At 45.5% G+C, this 16,780-nt stretch overlaps 1 protein-coding gene across 1 annotated transcript in view; it reads right to left on the bottom strand.

The window, feature by feature from the left end:
- Positions 1-16,780, bottom strand: part of FARS2 (phenylalanyl-tRNA synthetase 2, mitochondrial) — a 382,893-nt gene that overhangs the window by 336,795 nt on the left and 29,318 nt on the right. The gene's annotated exons all lie outside the window — the stretch shown is intronic.

Here is a 16,780-nt window from a genome sequence, read left to right as displayed (position 1 = left end):
AGCATGTTCCCCTCCAGTATTTCCCAATCCGAGTGAACTCATCCTTTAAATCAACCCAGCATGGAGTTCCTTTAGTGAAGGAGACAATCATAACATAAGTAAACCCTCTGTGGATAGAAGGCATAGGGAGGGATATTTTGTATATGAAAAAACCCTCCAGATAGGATCAGGGTCTGTCCATAAGTGGGAAAAAAATTACCTTGTGGGGTAGTGAGTGACCTGTCATAAGTATGCAGGTAGATGTTACAGAACTGCAAATTAGGGTTGCCTGGAAGGAGTTGAAGCAAAGAATTAAAGCTTGATCTCGGTCACGCGTCAGAAAACTACTACTTGTGAGCCAAATCCCATCAACTGCCTATTTGCTTTTTAAAAATAATTTATTGGGGCTTCCCTGGTGGCGCAGTGGTTAAGAATCCACCTGCCAATGCAGGGGACATGGGTTCGAGCCCTGGTCCAGGAAGATTCCCACATGCTGCGGAGCAACTAAGCCCGTGCGCCACAACTACTGAGCCTGTGCTCTAGAGCCCACGAGCCACAACTACTGAAGCCCACACACCTAGAGCCCATGCTCAGCAACAAGAGAAGCCACTGCAATAAGCCCACGCACCGCAAAGAAGAGCAGACCCCGCTCGCAGCAACTAGAGAGAGCCCGCGCACAGCAACGAAGACCCAACGCAGCCAAAAATAAATAAATAATTTTTTTAAAATAATAATAATAATTTATTGAGGTGAAATTCATATGTCACAAAACGAACCATTTTAAAGTGAATAATTCAGTGGTATATAATGCATTTGCAGTGTTGTGAAACCTCTATCCAGTTCCCAAACCCCATTGCCTGTTTTTGCAAACAAAGGTTTATTGGAACAGAAAAAAAAAAAGCAGCAGCAGGGTTTGAAATCATTTCTATCTGAATGACATACGTGCATTTAATTAAATCAATTCTAGATTTTTAATACTGGTCAAAAAAAATAACATCAATACCTAACTATGGGACACAAAGCTTAAAAACACATCTATTAATAGTCTTATGAATACAGCCCATCAAACCAGAAAGCTGCAACACTCTGAAGAAGAAACGTGGACACAAAGCACTGCACGTGGTCTCCCTGCAGGTCACCCGTGGATCTCTCCCTCCTTGTTATTCCCACTACCCTTGGCCACGGTTTCCAGGAGAGCACCTGTTCCTCTCTCTGGCCTTGGTCCTCACAAAGGATCAGATGGGGCAGAAGTGAAATGGACAAGGAATTTGCAAATGTGTGAGTCACTGACAGCAATAAAGACCCGAGATGAGGACCCGAGATGAGGACGCTGAATTGGAAGCAGGAATTCCTGACAACCACACCTGACAGTCACACGTGCTGGGGACTGATGTTCCCACAGGTCAAGAGGCAACAGATGGCACGTGACTCAGAAGCAGACTTCCGTTCCAACGACTTCACGGAAATCACTAAATCGTGATGGAAATCATCAAAAGGCAACATCAGATCCTAACCTTAATTTATAGAGAGAAAGCCTCTTCTGGAAACAGGGGTTATACACAGCCGGAGCTAGATGGCAGTGGACAAGGTTCCACACCACAAGATGACACGGCTCATCTGTCAAGACTGCAAAGTTTGACTGAATAATTGCTTTTACCCTGAGGAGATACATTAGTTTTTAATTTTTTTCTCTGATATTAAGATATACACAATTATTTTATGTTAAAAAACAAACACGGAAATACAGAAAAGAACAAAGAAAAACATTTTTTAACTTTATCTTTTAAACCAAAGCACCAGAACTATACACTATTTCATACTTTAGACCACCTCTTTAAGACAACTCAAATGCCCAGGTGAGGCAGAGATGGGGGGATGAAACATTAGCTGTTCTCTGTCACAAGGGGTTCTTCGGCGTAAAGTTCTGACATCCTCATACTACTCCACCGCCATCTCTGCCATGGCCACCACTCACGCTAATTTACTGAAAACCCATTATGGTATCTGGAACTATGCTAAGCTCTATATACACATTATCTCATCTACTGTTAAGTCAATAGACTTGGGAATTTTAAGCTGTACTACCAGACTTTAAAAAAATTAATCTAAGGGCTTCCCTGGTGGCACAGTGGTTGAGAATCTGCCTGTCAATGCAGGGGACACGGGTTCGAGCCCTAGCCTGGGAAGATCCCACATGCAGCAGAGCAACCAGGCCCATGAGCCACAACTACTGAGCCTGCGCGTCTGGAGTCTGTGCTCCGCAACAAGAGAGGCCACGACAGTGAGGGGCCCGCGCACCGCGATGAAGAGTGGCCCCCGCTCGCCGTAACTGGAGAAAGCCCTCGCACAGAAACGAAGACCCAACGTACCCAAAAATAAATAAATAAATTTATAAATAAAAAAGTAATCTAATGTTTTTCATAGAAAAATCATACATAATAATAACATTCAAATGTTATGAAAGGGTAAGCAGTGAAGAACAAACTTCTACTGCCTCCTGGACCGCCCTATAAGCAAGTTTCCATGCTATACAACTGTATGCATCTATACACACACATATACCCCCAACCCCACAGACTTAATTTTTATGCAAATGTTAGCATCTGTTCTGCACCTTATTCTTGTCAGTTAATTTATACAGAAGATACTCCATAGAAGTCCAGTAGCGCACGTAGATCTACTTCATTCTTTTACAAGGTGCAGGGTATTCCATCATATGAAAGCCCCACAATGTATTTAGCCACTTCCCTATTGAACATTTAAATTTTTCCAATTTCTTGCTAAAATGAATAAATCTATAAACAACACCCTTGTTCACATGTTTGCATATACATAAAAGCATTTTTAGGATCAACTCCTAAAAGCTGAATTGCACGGTCAAATGGTTTATGCATCTTAAACTTGAACAGATAGGGCCAAATGGATGTCCCCAACGGGAGTGCACTGGTTAGGAGTCCCACCAACGATGTATAAGTGTCAGGCTCCCTGCACTCTTTGTGACACCGTGCATGATCAAACTATTTTACGCCTGTATTGCCAAAGAGGTTACTAAAATGAAGTCACATGAAATACTTTGTAAGGAGTTTTTTTTTGAAGTCCTAAAATACTGTTGCTCAAATCACCATCCATGACATCAAAGAGTTTAAAATACATGAAGCTAGAGCTCCGCAGTATTCATGGTGACACAGAGAAATACATTATAAAGGAGCGTATGATCAACTAGAGGACAGCCAGAGAACCCACAGACGTGCGAGAGGAGGAGCAGCCAACGCGGAGAATGACGGGGGACGCGTCTACGGGAGAGGTGAGGGCCCGGGCGGATAGGCGAGGGCCCGGGTGGATAGGCAGTGATGGATGCGTAAAGTCTAGAGAGCCAGAAAGGATCAGGGAAGACGCAGCAGATGGTGCACAGACCAGATGAGCGAAGGCAGAGTTCAAAGTCACAACAGACACTTAGGTGGTGTGCTGCTGGTCTGACAGCTCGCTGGGCATGGTCAAAATGCCAAGGGGCCAGTCAGACAAGTGAAGCGAAACGGCCGCCCAACAGCACGGCTTCACAAGTGACAGCTGCCGATAAAAATGTCTAAAACTCAACTGTAAGCAGAGGCCAGCAATCCACAAAGGCAGCTTCCTCCACTCTAGGTGATCATATCCTTGAAAAAGGGCTCAGAACCTAGCAAGGCAGAACTCTCCTCACACATTTTCTACACTCACTCTAGGACCCTCTTGAAAACATCTACGTAATATGATCGTGTTGCTCAAAACAAGTGGATCGAAAGCAACACTACGACTTCACCACTCTGTGTTCCGTAATCTTCCGATAACTGCAATTCAGTCTTTTCAAAACGGAGACAGCAGCAAACACCAACCAAAACAAGAGCTTTGAAAGAAAAAGTCCTGGGTTCAAATTCTAAACCTGTCTTAACCAGCAAGTCATTTAATCTCTTGAAACCACAATGTTGTCATCTGCAAAATGGTTATAAACGCTATGCAAAGTGAGATAACATTATATAGACATATAAATATATCAATATGTATACACATGGCATCTAAGAGGGTGCCTGGCACACAATGGGTGAGTTCTATGCACAAATTTCTTTCTTCTCCCTTCCCACCTGTTTCAAGTAAAATCAAAATACATAGCATCACTTAAATATTGACTCTTCCCAAGCACATGGTTTAGTTTTCTTTAATTTCACTGACAGAATTCCATCAAAACAGAACAAAAGAGTACTTGGTGAAAGAAAATGCCTAGACAATTAAAAGAGCAGAATGGTACATTTTACAAGTTACTAATACCAAAAAAACCCCAAAACAACAACAACCAAAAAAACCCAGGTATTTTGGATTAAATTTTAAAAATCATATCAGAAACTCAATGTTAGTACAGCATTCTTGATTTAACCTATAAACCTGAGAACTGAGTCAACTCAGAATTATTCACTTTGCTGAATAAAAGCAAATCTAATATCTGCTCTCCTATATTCCTTATTACTGAACCACTGTGGTTTTAATCCCTTGTCCTAGTTGGAACCATCTTCCCCTGTGAACACTGACACACCCTTGCCCTTCACACTTTATCACCATGAGCTCAGGCAGGCTCTCACAGGCAGAACACTGATAAATGGTGTTGAAACCACATAAGATTGCCTTTGTTTGCGTTTCCTCTCTGACCCTAAGGCATCTTATACCCAATGTAACACAGCTGCGTGCCCTTCAGGTGCACGAAAGTAAGGTTCTCTGAGGGAGCATGCTTTTGGAGAAAGCACTGCTGGTTAATCTGCGTAGCTCAGCTACTTCAGGTACATCATCAGTCATCAAAACCAGCCAGAAACTGCTAGAGCAGCATCTTCCAAACTTCACATAAATAAATCTGCAGGTTTTCTAACATTCCACGCTTTCAATTAGCCTTTCTATGCTCCGCTCATTTCTGTTTTATAACCATATATTTCTTCCCATTGATTCTTAGCACTTCATATATTGGCAGGAAACCACTGCCAACCTGGTATAATGTCATGCATTTATGCAGTGCTTTTAATTAAGTCACTTTGGCACCTCCTTAGCATTCTGATGAGGACAATGTGTCACCTTTCTTGACGTGGAGGCAGCTTAGTTTTCTGTGCATTTCTGGTGTCTGCCCAGGGCTCTCCACACAGTAGGTGCCCAGGGTCCGTCGGTCACCAGAGTGACGCAGTCCTGGGTTTGATTCCTGGCTCCAGTACTTTGCAAACCTAACCTGGAGCCTGACAAATCATGTTACGTCTCGGGACTTTAGTTTCTTGTCTGAAAAATAGGGGTGAAGAATACCCATTTCACAGTTTCTGTGAAAACTAAATGAAATAATGCATTTAAAGTCATTTGCCAAATAGCTGGCACATAAGGTCTGAAGAAATTGTACATGACTTTCACTGAACCACACATACATCCTCACACAAGTTCTGAGACCACAAATTACACTGGTAACAGTGGACAATGGGTTCAGAGTAACGCCCCCTTTAAGACCAGGAACAGGGGTAGAACCTGCCCTGAGAAGCAGCCAATGTTCTGATATTCGCCTGGACCACAGGGAATATTCCCCACACCTTGTTTTGTGGTCCATTTCTGTCCATAGTGATCTCACACTTCCTTTAGACCCAACCCTACTGTGACCCAGTAACAACCAACGTGGGAGTGGGGCAACTAACCCCCAGCTCTCCCTTACATACGTCCTTGTATCTGACCTTCCACTCCTGGTCCTAAGATGCCAAAGTAACATAGAGATGAACGTCCGTCAAGTTAACCTTCAGAGTCAGATAAGAGGAAATCCCAGCCACCAGGACAGCACTATTTTTTGAGCCCTTTTCTGTGCTCAGTGAATCCTAAGGAGTAATACAGGTTCAGCAGGGCAGGCTGGACACGGTGAAAGCAGAGCCATTTAAATGCTCCCAGAAGATATGAAACATGGGCTCCAGTTAACCTCTCATTCTGAGTATCTACGTACAAAGCACTTTAAGACTACAACGCATCCGTCTAATAAAGACACTCTGAAAGAGGAGACATTACAATGCAGACCACCACGATTAATTCAAGTAAACAATACAAGAGAGAAAATTAAATCTTTTATCCAAAGATGGCTGACTGAGGTAGATACCTGAAAACTTCAGAGTTCATTAGAAATGATGGTCCCAAAAATATTCGACAGTCTTTAATAAGATTATCAGCGAACAGTATTGACCTAATAATGCTAACATCTGTACAGTCTTTCAGAAGTTACAACATATATATGTTCACATGCTCACATGTTCTTACTATTCAAATCTAACGACCTCATCAGAGTTAATGAATGAAGATATCTCTGGGGGAGCCTGGAGGCATAATCCAAAGAGGTCTGTTAATGAACATGAAATTTCTTTGATGCCACGTTTCTGATTTGTTTTCTAACCCACAATATCCCTGTACTTGTTGTAATCATGCCTGCATGATAAAACCTCCATAATAATCTCTAAGTTATGGGGTTCGGAGAGCATACGGGTGGTGAGCACATCGCAGTGGTGGGAGGGTGGAGAGGTCCCACTCTCCCACCCTGCCCCCTTTCCACACATTCTCCTACGCAGCTCTTCCATTTGGCTGTTCCTGAGTTATATCTTTCATCATAAACCCGTAATACTGAGTAAAGCACTTTCTGAGTTCTGTGAGCCAACCTAGCAAATAGTTGAACCTGAGGCCGGGGGGTTATGGAAACCAAAGATACAGCTGCTTGGTGAAAGGTACAGGTGGAGACCCAGATCGTGACAAGCATTTGAAGGAGGGGAGTCTGGTGGGACTTAGCCCTTCACCTACAGGGTTTGAGCTAACGCCAGGTAGTCAGTACAGAATTTAATTTAATTGTAGGACACCCAGCTGGTGTCCAGAAAGTTGGAAGAGAAAAATGTATCTGTTATCACAAACGTTATGACTAAGAACAGCTCACAAGCGCCTCAACCATGGCAGGACAGCAATTATAGTCAATTTAGAGACACGGGTGAGTTCATTCTAGATGTGCATAATTTTGGAACATCACTCTAATGTTGGGAGAAATTGAACAAGGCAGAGTACATGACTGATTTTGGAAATCGGCATCCTACAGAAACTTAAACATACTGTACCAGCGGGTCTACATCAAATTGCAGAAGAGTTACCCTCTATCAACTTGTTTATGAGGCCGTTGGCCAGGACGGCCCCGTGCAGATGTTCATGATTTGATGGAAGGAAATGAAAAGCGTTCCTTCTGACAACATGTCAGGGCCCCTGCTCTAGAATCTGTGATCGTTCTGTCCAGAATAAACGTCGTTTCAGTCACCAGCACAGCAACTTGGGCTTCCCCTGGGGCTAAGTGTAAGCCCTGGATGCAGAGAGTTGGAGCTCAGAGGAACTGGGCCCAGTAAGCGCCCCACTGATGGTCACGTGACATAAATAATGCCGTACTTAGCAATCCTGGACGAAGGTAACCGTCATGTCAAAAAAGCATGTGCATCTTCTAAGCTGTCATAATACTTCAAAAAGCATACCTGGGCTTCCCTGGTGGCACAGTGGTTGAGAGTCTGCCTGCTGATGCAGGGGACACGGGTTCGTGCCCCGGTCCAGGAAGATCCCACATGCCGTGGAGCGGCTGGGCCCGTGAGCCATGGCCACTGAGCCTGCGCGTCCGGAGCCTGTGCTCCGCAACGGGAGAGGCCACAACAGTGAGAGGCCTGCGTACCGCCAAAAAAAAAAAAAAAAAAAAGCCTACCTATGATAAGAAAGAAGTCACACTTCCAGTTCCTCCCTGACACTGAGGATTGTTTTTTCACCTCTGCCAATCTGATGCTTTAAAATGTATGCACTTCACGGATTACTCGTGATGTCTATAATGTCTTCATATGTTTATTAAACCTTGGACTTCTTTTTTTAAGCTGGCAATTCTTGACATTTTACCACTAGAGCGATGATTGTCTTATAACTAATTCATCCATCACATATACTGCACAAATTAGAAATATTTGCTCATCTGCCTTTCATCTTTCTCATGGTGCTTAATAAGGAAAACACTTTGGAATTTTTGAAATATTTTATCACAAAGCATAAATCGTGAGAGGCACCTTCCTCAACAAGTGGACATTTTTTTTCCATAGGTAACCTGAAAATGTATGCAAAATAGTTGTGACACTAGTTTTTCAGAACCTGTTGCTTGAGCTGCAGGAAGGTCGTGTGCCCTACGATAAGCAAACAGAAACGCCCATGGCCCCCCTGCTCTGCAGCAACTGAGTGACCCTCGTCCTGCTAGAGCTTGGAGGGAGGACACAGCTGAGCGCCCCTGTCCAGGGAGGCAGGCAGAGCGGCTGGGGTCTCGCGAGTCCCCGCCTGCCGCTGGATGGCAGAGGGGGCAGCACTCAGCGGACCCATCAGGTGCACTTAACATCAGGGAGCAAAATTAACAATGCATGACTCTGGCAATTTCCTTAGTGGTGATATAAAAGCTGGAAACAGAGTTGCTTCAAGCGCTCAGGCACAAGTAGATGTCAGCGATTCCTCTCCCCTTTGACAGAGGGGGAAAAATTCAAAACATCCACCAGAGCTCTGCCAGCTTACGAGGGGATGAGATGTCCAGGAGGACCTGATATGCTAATGTGTCTCTGAAGCATCCAAGCAACACAGAAACATTCTTTGTTAACCTAAAAGGAATAACCAAACTAAAAAGGAGTACTAAGAAAGGTGAAAGCCATTTCTGATAAATGCTCAAACTTCTCGAGCTCTGCGCCTACGAGCTACATCGACGTACAAGGATGCAGATGTTTGCAGTGCTGCTAACAAACGCCCTCCCGCAGCAAGACGGCTTGTCTCTCAACATGACAATCTAAGGAGGCGGGGAAGTGACAAGGGAACACGGGATGTGTTCTCGGTGGACAGCCAGTTGACATTCCTTTCTCCGAACCCGTAACCTCAGTGCACATCTTCCCAGAAATGGGACAGCATCCCAGGGGCCGCCAGCCAAGCCCAGAAAGGCAGAGGAAAGGCTGGACTCTGTCGTTCATTTCATTGAAGTGTCAGGGTAAACAGCTACATTTTCTCCAACACTGTGTGTACGGAGTTGTTCATATACCTATGCTTTGGGTCCCGGAAAGTGTGCTCTTCAGACGTTGGCAGAAGGAAATTCATCTCACCAAAATGATTCAAATGTTCCTTCACCGACATGTTCAAAAAACTTACAAGAAACAGAACAAGAACTGAGAAAGGGAAGAAATGATGGTTGCGAGGTGGGAGGATCCACATTTTCACATAATAGCAGAATGAAATGGTGACCAACACACTGATAGAAAATCACAGTCTCTTCTTCCTTGCAATTATCCCTGAAAAGAGCAGTGACTGGCAGGTAAGGGAAGAGAAAGGTGGAATAGATTATAAATTAATTGGTAGAGAGAATAAATCCCAGAGGTAATGTCAGTCAGTTTCAAGCAGGTAAACTGGATATGCGTCATCCTCGCTCTTTTATGAATACATTTACAGGACTGTACAGCAGGAGCTGCTGTCACTGCAGAACAAGGAGCAGTGCGGAAAGTCCTCGGTGAGGCCAGCTTCCTACCAGCTCTTTCCTAAGGCCCAGCAGTAATGAGCCCTTCACCAAACTGGTCATTCAGCTCTGTCCTCCCAGGTAGCTGGCAGTAAACCCGAAACCCAGGTGAGATTCTGGACGACAGCTGCTTTCCACCCTAAATATTCATATCATAACAGAAACTCATCATTAAAAGTATATGACTGAAAAGTATGACTTGCTACTTGTATAATATGGAGTATAACGAAAGCAGGAGCAGGTCTTTGGAGCAACTCTAAAGTCATAATGGAAAAATAGCCCCATCTTCATAAGGCCAAACCTTGGTATCTCTCTTGGGCAAAGCAGGGCAATTGCAAGATGGCATGAAAGACAGGTTGTATGCAACATCATTCTGTCCATCATAACTGTATCAGTTTAAATGACCCAGTGGATCTTTAAAATTACAGAAGTTAAAGGGGGGAAAAATAAACCTTTCTTGAGAGGGAAAATATTACAGATTGGAGGAAAAACTTCTAGAATTTTCACATGTTATGACAATTAATTGTATGCCCTATTCTATCTTTATGAGTATTTCATCGGTACCTCCATAGTAAATAAAGTTGTCCCACAGTATGTGCTGGGAACTGGTTAAAGGGCCCCCATGAATATCGAAATCCAGATGTTCAAGGCCCTTATATAAAATGGTATAGTATTTGCGTTTAATCTAAGCACATCCTAACCTATACATTAAGTCAACTCTAGATTGACTTAACTAGTACTACAATCATCGATCCTATAGAACTACATACTTAGTCAATCGTTTGAAGTCGCCTAGTCATCATTATTTTTATGGGAGACTAAGTCACCCATTTGACAACGCAAAGCCAATAATCTAGTAAAATAGGCAGAATACAAATAATACAACTAATAACAGTAATAAGGTCATAAGTAAGTACTTAAGCTAAGAACTTCCATTAGGTTCAGCCCAGTACATCCCCAGGTAAATTGACCCAGCCTGTTCTATACCAATTGTTATCTTTAAGGGAAATGATACTTTGCATTGTACATAAAGTTCACCAAAGATGGGCTTCCCTGGTGGCGCAGTGGTTGGGAGTCCGCCTGCCGATGCAGGGGACGCGGGTTCGTGCCCCGGTCCAGGAGGATCCTGTGTGCCGCGGAGCGGCTGGGCCCATGAGCCATGACGGCTGAGCCTGCGCGTCCGGAGCCTGTGCTCCGCGACGGGAGAGGCCGCAGGAGTGAGAGGCCCGCGTACCGCCAAAAAAAAAAGTTCACCAAAGATATCTCCAAGTAAAGGCATGGATCATCGTGACCCCACACAGGATTGAGAAATGAATGTTATCTTCTGAGGAGTTACATGGCTGGCACCAGGAGAAGAGAAATTATCTTTATGGCTGAGCAGGCGTTTCTGCCATTGGGGTGGGGGTCTGGTCAATGCACACTGCAGACGCACGAGGCACACCAGAGGGGAGGGAGGAGGCCCAAACGATGGGCAGAGAAAAAAAAACTGTTTAAATTTTTCTTGTCGTGCCTTAAAACATGAATTGTTTTACCAGATCATTTTCCAATTAAATTTATATCTACTTACGTGATTATTTGATGGACATCTGTCTGACCCACCAGACTGTAAACCCTTTTGTTTGTTTTGGTCACTATTATATCCTAGTTCCATAGCAGTACCTGAACTATACCTGTGTTGGGAAGGAAGAAATTTCCTCTATCCTTCTAGGTTCTTCTGGCTGGTCTAAGAATTAAATTGACATGAAACAGATTAACAGGAAAAAATAAAAAGTTTAAGAACATGTAACGTGGGAGAGACCCAGGAAACCTGAGTAACTCACCAAAATGGCTGAGGCGCTCAGCTTAAATGCCACCTTCAGCTAAAGACAAAAGAGGGTGTCAGGGGTAGTGGTTTGGGGTGTCAAAGGGGAGAAAGGTAACTGACATGGACACAGAAAAGCACTGTTTGGTAAATAAATGTTTGCTGGGACATGCACAGACAAAGGGACACAGAGTGGACTCTAATCTCTTGCCTTTTCTGAACCAACTGGACCCTAGGACCTATTCATCACGTGGCACTTATTAATATCCAAGCACCTTGTGTCCTACAGAACATCTATGGAAAGCACTGAGTTCATGCATCTGAAATCTTCTCAGTTAATGTCTATGTTCCGGGCAACCCAGGAAGGCACGTGGAGCTGCTGTGTGCCTCTGCTGGACCCCAGCAGCGCAGAACTTACCTCCACCTACCTTTCCAGGTGAACAGAATACTGTTTTCACCACGCACACAGCTCACTGCTAAATGCACTCCTGACAGGTACATTCTGCTCTGTCAGGGCCAGGTCTCCGAAGGTCCCTGCTATCCGGTCCTTCCTCAGCCAGCTCACTTCCACCCACCCACGCACTCAATCCTCACTTCCTTTAGGAAGCCTCACCTTCCCTCCACTCCCCGCAACCTCCCAAACCCCCAGGCCGGGTTCAGGGCGCAGCCTCTACACTCATCTGCACCATTCACCAACTAAAAGTAAAGAGACGCTTCTTTATTACTTGCTGGGTGCTGGCACGTAATAAATACTTGTGAATGAATCTCCCACTAATTACTGCTCCTGGAGGACAAGCACTGTATCTTATCAGCTTTCTAGCTCTAGCACCATCCAAGCACACAGTAGCTGCCCAATAAATACATTTGTTTAACAAATATTTACCATCCGTATTTAGTACCCAGCTCCTAATATTCCCTCAGGAGTCAAAATATTAACGACTTGGATAAATTAACTTGTACAAAATAGGAAGGGACTGGCCAGGGGAAAGGGGCTCTTCCACTTTAACAAGTGACTTTTAAACAGACAGCTCAGGCCGAAGGCATCACTCCGTGTCTGCCCTCCAGCTCCTAAGGAGCGGAGGGGAGCAGGGAGGCTGCCCTGAGCCACCGCCCTCCTGTTAGATCTGGATCAGGCTCCTCCTAATGCTGTGACTCCTGGGGCGCTAGTGCACCCCAGGCCTGCAGGGCACTGTCCCCTGAGCTGAACAGGGCTCCGTCATGCTCAGCGATTCCAGCACTCTGGACAGCTCCATTTTTCTTTCAGGTAGAATTTGTGCTTGGGGCCCTGCCCTGCTTGTGCAGAGAAGGACTCAGGGGACTGCAGACAAGTTAGTTCACAAGGAACTGTGAAAAGTGCTGCCCACCGTGGCTGTTGTCTCATCTCTCCCACGACCGAACTGGCCACTCGAGAGACACAGTGTCACCAACCAGAGGCCACAGCCCTGAGCCCGGGAGGCTGTGGAGCCCGAGGTTTAGGGCACAAGCTCACAGGCCGGGGAACGACTGCAGCTGTGAGTGGGTCGGCTGAGGGCGGGGCTTCCTGGGGACGGTGCAGCCCTGCAGCTGGGGTGTCCTGTAGCCCAGGAGCGCACAGGTGGTCGTCACTTCGTCACGCTCAAGCCCATCAGTGCGTCCTGGACCGATTCCCATGTGTAGCCCAGGCACAGCACTGACTCAGTCTGCCGGGTCCTCCAGTAGTCGGGGGTTCCAGTCCCTCCTCGGGGCCCCGTGTATCCATGGGTCCCTCATGATTCCCTCTAACATGCCTCTCATTGGGTTTCAGGGTCAGGAATTGATCAAGCAGGTTTTCACTCTCTATGAACACCAAGAAAAACAAGTCGTATATTCTGCTCAATACCTGCTCACGCAGCTCTCTGAATCCCTTCCCTTAAAAGGCAGGGACCGGGTGGCCACTGAGGGGCCATGAGAACGTCTGTGGAGGAGCTCCAGGCATAACAAGGGGGATGCCACGGAAGGCACTCAGCTGGCCTCAGCGCTGAATCCCAATTCTCTCACCAACTAGCTGTGGCTTTGGGCCAGGAATGTAACTTCTGTGAGTCTGTAAACAAGGGGAGTCTCTAAGGTCTTTCCCAGTAACATAAGTCTTGGGTCTCTGATCCTACTGGGAAAACAGTCCTTGTCATCACTGATTAGAAACACTGTAAAATGAACAGAGAATGAAGAGAAAAACAGAAAACAGATGTTTGTTTGTGTGCTGTAATAAAGAATATACCTGGAATGAAAGAGAAAAGAAGGTATTCAGCCTGCTGATGACGGTGAACGCACTGCTGAAGCCACAGTCTGCCGTCTCTCTTGTGCAGGTCAACGTCCTAAAGCAGGTTCTGAGGCTTTGGGGCCTGTGGACAGCGCCCCCCGGTGGCTGCACACCAGTCCTGCCCAGCGGACACCACCTGGAGGAATCTGCCAAGGCCTTTCCCTTCCAGGCGGCCGGGGTCCAGCACAGAGTCAAACATCTCTCCTCCGGTGATGTACCCCATGACCAGGAAGAGTGTCTCCTGGGTCTCGACCACCTCGAACAGTTTCAGGATATTGGTGTGATTCAAGGCCTCATGCTCTGGACTTTGAGGAATAGCCTCTGCAGGCTGGAGGGGCTCTGTGGACTCGTTAATTAAAAAGTAAAAGAATGAAGAAAAAAGGAAAAATGTTAAGGAAGAATAAGAAAAAAATAGTAGAGGAGGAAAAAATAACATACAAATTAGACAAACAGCCGAAGAGGAACGAAGCTAACTGTGGTTCCAAGTCGCTCAGGTCACCAACAATCAGCTTCCTGGGTTAAAGGACCAAAAACCTAGACCCAGACAGGGACTCACACAGGTACCTGAAATCTCTTAACAGTAGTTCCTGATGAGGTCATAGCAAGAAATGCACGAGTCACAGCTGGGGATAATCCACAGCGATTTTCTTACTTTTTGGTCTCAAGAACCCTTCATTCTTTCTCTTTAAAGGGAGGAGGACTGACCGCAAAGGGTCTTCTGCTTCTGTGGGTGACAGCAATCAATATTTCCCTTATTAAAAGTTAAAACGTATAGGATCCTTCAGTGGCCTTTTCATTTCTAGTTTAAAAAGCTATAATAATTTTGGGCTTTTAAAGAGCTCATAATGTCTACCCAACATATCCAATTCCTTTTTTTGAAGCTCTGATTGGCCTCAAAATGTTGCTACAATGTAACTGGCAGGATGATACTGTAAGAAAATGTTCTGTGGCGTAAGACACAATAAGGTACATTACCAATGCCTATAAAGCCATAAAGCCAGGGGAAGGTGGCTTTCATCATATTTCATTCCTTATTTGCAGTGCTGCCCAACAGTCTTTGGAGTAGATTTCTCTCTTCCATGAGCCAGAGAACTTGCTGAGTCCGTTTCAGTTGCAGCTGTGGGCTGAGAAAGCGTCTCTTCCTTTTCTGAACCGACAACGCACTGTTCTTCGTGTCTGTATTGTTCAGCATGGGTGGGAACACGGGTGCTGGACATGAGGACAGCATCAGGGGCGGGAACCGAGAGGCCCCTTCATTTATTCCTCCTCTCACACTCTTCCTTTCTTTATGCACATCAGAGTCTCTGATCTACATCATTTTCCTTTTCTCTGAAGAACTTCTCTTAACAACTTCTAGCCAGGCAGATCTGCTGGTGACAAATTCCCTCAATTTTTGTTTGCTTGAGAAAGTCTATTCCTCCTTCACTTTTAACCGATAATTTCACTGATTTGTGAAAAATCAGCTGGAATCTTTATCCTTGTCCCTCTACAAGTAAGGTGCTTATTTCCTCTGGCTTCTTCAAGATGTTCTCTTTGTCTTTGACTTTCTGCGCTTTGAATACAATAGGTCTAAGTGTAGATGTTTTGGAATTTGCCTGCATAATGTTCTCTGAGCTTCCTAGATTAGTGGTTTGATGGCTACCATCAGTTTGGTGGAATTTTTCAGCCATTATTACTTCAAATATTTCTTCTTTTCCTTTCAGCATTCCCGTTACACATGTATTACATCTTTTATAGTTGTCCTACAGTTCACAGGTTTTCTGTTTGGGTATTTTTCATTCTTTTTTCCCTTTGCCTTTCAGTCAGAGAAATTTCAGCTGATGGATCTCACTGACTGTGTCCCTGGCCCAGCTCAGTCTACCCATGAGCCAAAAGGCAGTCTTCATTTCCGTAACGGGGTTTTTTTATTTCTAGCATTGACTTTTGATTCTTTCCAGAGTTCCTATCTCTCTGCTTACACCCACCTGTTCTCGCATTTTGTTCACCTTTTCCATTAGAGCCCTTAGCATATCAGAGCCCAAATCATTTCTACTTTAAACGCCCAGTCCGATAACTCAAAAATCTCTGCCATACCTGACGCTGATTCTGATGCTTCACTTGCCTCTTCAAAGCGTGTTCTGCCTTTTGGTGTGCTTTGTAATTGTTTTGCTGAAAGCCAGCCAGGATGTACTGTGCAGAAGGAACTGGGGGAGACAGGCCTCTAGTGTTAGGTTCTGTGTTCCTCTGGCTGGAGCGGGCTGGGTTTACTGTGCAGAAGGAACTGGGGGAGGCAGGCCTCTCGTGTTAGGTTTTGTGTTCCTCTGGCTGGAGCGGCTGGGTACTGTGCAGAAGGAACTGAGGGAGGCAGGCCTCTAGTGTTAGGTTCTGTGTTCCTCTGGCTGGAGCGGGCTGGGTACTGTGCAGAAGGCACCGGGGGAGACAGGCCTCTAGTGTTAGGTTCTGTGTTCCTCTGGCTGGAGCGGGCTGGGTTTACTGTGCAGAAGGAACTGGGGGAGACAGGCCTCTAGTGTTAGGTTCTGTGTTCCTCTGGCTGGAGCGGCTGTGTTTACTGTTGGCTGTGGCTGCACGTGTCAGAGACTGAGGGCTCCTTGTCTCGTCTTCCCCGCTGCCTTTGGCTTCCCCTTAAGCAGGGTCTGGGCCTTGCAGTTTTTTCAGCTGTAACGCCTTGTTCTGATCCAGGAGCCTGAGGTTGTAGTAACGTGTTGGGCGTGGGAAGCCCCCTGCGGTGCTATGCTCAGCTCTCAGTCTTTCACTGAGCCTGTGCCTCTGGACTGTGACTTTCCCAAGTATAAGCTTTCCCCCCAATTAGGTAAGAAGAAAAGTCTACAGGGGACTGGAATCAGGTATATCCCATCCCCCCAAATCAGTTAGGTTCTGGTAAACCCAAGTCTGTCAAGCTTTGGTAAAGCAGTTTTAATTTTGGTAAAATGAGAGAACAGAATGCTCTGGCTATATTTCAAACTGGTTCCTCTTCCCTTCCCACTGCCAGAAGCAGGAGAGGATTTTTCTGAGACTCTGGCGGGGCTCCTGGCTTGTGCCAGCCAAGTGCCCAGCCATTCACCCGTTACAGTTTAACTGTTCCTACCAGTCCTGGGGGGCTGGGGGGAGTGGGCGCTTTGCTCCCGGACCTCTGCCTCGAGTAAACTGCGAGTCTCGGTAC

This window comes from Delphinus delphis, chromosome 10, assembly GCF_949987515.2.
Source record: "Delphinus delphis chromosome 10, mDelDel1.2, whole genome shotgun sequence".
Lineage (NCBI taxonomy): Eukaryota > Metazoa > Chordata > Mammalia > Artiodactyla > Delphinidae > Delphinus > Delphinus delphis.
The sequence above is the reverse complement of the archived record's forward strand: the minus strand, read 5'-3'. Positions and strand labels throughout refer to the sequence as shown.